A 3,090-nucleotide genomic window follows, 5' to 3' on the forward strand; every position below is an offset into this window, starting at 1 on the left:
GACGTCACTGGTGACATCATTGCTCGAATGTATACACCCCCCCACATGACATCACCGCTGATATATGACATCTTTATAGTAGTGACCTGGCTACTAGGCTGAGCCGTCTAGAAATGTCTGGCATCCTCAGTGATTTATTACCTAATCACTCTCTGTGACATCATCACTGATTTATGACATTGTGATATATGACATCGCTACAGTAGTGGACCTGTGCACCAGGCTGGGCCGTACGCCTTGCACATGATGTCACATGGGTTCCATCTTTTCATCTTTGGTCCCGAATTCAAAAGACAACATCACATACTCTAAAGGTTCAATTATACTAATAAAATAACTAATAATATCCAGTGTTGGCCAGAGGAGCCAAGTTAGGAGAACAGAGGGTGTTGAAACTTCCAGAATCCACCTTGGTCCCTGTAGCATTTTCTGTGGAATACAGGCACACCTCAGGAATTGACAAACTGTCAGGCAATCAGCAGCGCCCCCAGCAGGTTGTCTTGGCCATCATTCTTGGCACCTGTGAGCCAGTGAGAATGATTGGTTTGAACAGGTGTTCACACATGAAGGACAGGGCCGAGGGCCTATGCCGTACAATGAGTAAAATAACTAAGAACGCCACACTGATGGTCTGTTTAAATCAGTCACTGAAGTGACATCATCATTGATTTTACAACAGACACTGATGATGTCATAGACATTGTGACATCATCAGTCATGTCATAAATGCTTCCCTGCTGAGGCTATAAGTAGGGCAGGTTGTTTTGTCGCTGAAACCTTGCTAGCCTTTACAGTCAACTAAAATGAACCCTAGTACTTCTGGATGCCACCCCATGGCCTCATTGTACGTGTGGGATCTGCCTCAAGATGTGACTGAAGCCGTGCTGTACGAGAAGTTCAGCCCTGCCGGAGCTATCATCTCCGTTCGTGTGCACAGAGAAGAAGAGATGATCACACGCCGTTCCCTTGGATACGCCTATGTCAACTTTCAACAACCAGCAGACGCTGCGCGTGCACTGGACACCATGAACTTCGATATGATCAAGGGACGGCCTTTGCGCTTCAAGTTGTACCGCGGCGTGGGAAACATCTTCATCAAGAATCTGGACTACTCCATCGACAACAAGGCCCTACATGACATCTTCTCCGCTTTTGGCAACATTCTGTCATGCAAGTTGGTTTGTGACGAGAACGGCTCTAAAGGCTACGGCTATGTGCACTTTGAGACTCAGGAGGCAGCCGAACAAGCCATTGAGAAAATGAATGGCACGTTGCTCAATGGCCGAAAGGTATTCGTGGGTCGCTTCAAATATCGCGCAGAACGCAAGGCTGAGCTGGGGGACAGAGCCACAGAGTTCACAAACGTCTACATTAAGAATTTTGGTGAAGACATGGACGACGAGAAGCTGAGAGAAGTCTTCAGTGAATATGGAAACGTCATAAGTATCCGAGTCATGACGGACAACAGCGGAAAGTCTCGAGGCTTCGGGTTTGCCAGCTTTGAGAGGCATGAAGATGCCCAAAAAGCAGTGGACGAGATGAACGGGAAGGAGTTGAATGGCAAGCTGATCTACGTAGGCCGTGCACAGACCAAAATGGAGCGACAGATGGAAATCAAGCGCAAATTTGAGCAAATGAAACAAGACCGCAAGACTCACTACCAACTGGGTCTGAACTTGTACGTGAAGCATCTGGAAGATGGAATTGATGATGAATGCCTCCGACAGATGTTCTGCCCATTCGGCACCATAACCAGTGTCAAGGTCATGATGGAGGGCGGGCGCAGCAAAGGCTTTGGCTTTGTCTGCTTCTCTTCTCCAGAGGAGGCCACTAAAGCGCTAACAGAAATGAACGGGCGCACTGTAGCCACCAAGCCGTTGTACGTGGCTCCGTCCAAGCGGAAAGAGGAGCGTCAAGGTCACGTGACCAACCACATGGCAGCATATAGCCCGCGTGCATGCTGTGCCACTAAGTGCCCTGTACTGAGTGACTGACAGTACAGGGCTGTGGTAAAAACAAGCTGCAGAGTCGAAGGGGCCCTGTCCACTGGAAGCCTTTTTCTTTTCTTTCTTCTTCATGTCGGAGTGCTTTGGACATCATGTTCCATCATGACCAAGTCAAGACCAAGACTGAGGAGGGGGAGGGGGTGTGAGACTGAGATCAAGACTCAAGACCAGACCAATGCGAGACCATTTTCAAAGCCCAATCCCAGTACACCGCTTGCCCCTACCACTTAGCCCTTAACCCTCCGTTTTGAGCGTTCGCGTGTAAGGGGTAGGGTGTCCCGATTCTTGTTGACATCAGACCTAGGGTGAAGTGGGAGGGCCATGTGCTCCTCCAAACAGATTTCCTGGACCACATCCAGGGGATCTTCCAGCTGCAGCGCGACTGTCACCCAGAGCAGGCTCTGCGTGCGGCTACACCAAGTCAGGGAACAGGGACAGTCTGGAGGAGGGAAGAAAGCCATGCGAGATGCATAGCGATCTTTGCAAATAGCGAGTTTTGAAATGTGTGTTCCAACAATACAATCCAGCGGTTCTTTTTATCTACATCAAATGCAGATATTGACACATTTTTGACAGTTTTTGCGACTATTTTAACATAGGTGATATGGGCATCTGCTTCCCCCGCTGGGAACACGCCAGACGCTGAAGCCCCCGGCCAGCCAGCACTCCATACAGCCCCGGGATGGTCCGTGCAATATGTTTGTAACTGTTATTGAAACATGACCAACACATTTGTCTCGTAAAACATTCTTTCCAGCAAAAACCCTCCCGATTATAAAGCAACCCAATCACCAGAATAAAATGTTGGCATTTCACATGTCTGAAAACCAGGATATATCAACATAAATTTTAATATAGGATCCTATAGGAGCCCACTATAATGTTATAATCATGTTTTCCAGTGATTCCTGAGCAAACCAGGCAACTAAGTATATTGTTTAATAAAACTTTTGTAGAGCAGTTGTGTCTTCTGAATTTGAATATAAATAAGTTTTTGTATGTCTCAGAAATGTAATTATTTAATTTGTGGAAATATGCAATATGATGACAAAATATCTATGAGAATCTGAAGACAATTAAATCT

At 47.0% G+C, this 3,090-nt stretch overlaps 1 pseudogene across 1 annotated transcript; it reads left to right on the forward strand.

Moving 5' to 3' along the window:
- The first annotated feature begins 803 nt into the window (after positions 1 to 803).
- LOC310788428 (polyadenylate-binding protein 1 pseudogene) lies at positions 804 to 1,994 on the forward strand (annotated as a pseudogene). The gene has a single exon. The product of its transcript is annotated as a polyadenylate-binding protein 1 pseudogene (transcript).
- The last annotated feature ends 1,096 nt before the right edge of the window (positions 1,995 to 3,090 follow it).

The sequence above is a fragment of the Poromitra crassiceps genome, assembly GCF_964638095.1.
Source record: "Poromitra crassiceps genome assembly, chromosome: 13".
Lineage (NCBI taxonomy): Eukaryota > Metazoa > Chordata > Actinopteri > Beryciformes > Melamphaidae > Poromitra > Poromitra crassiceps.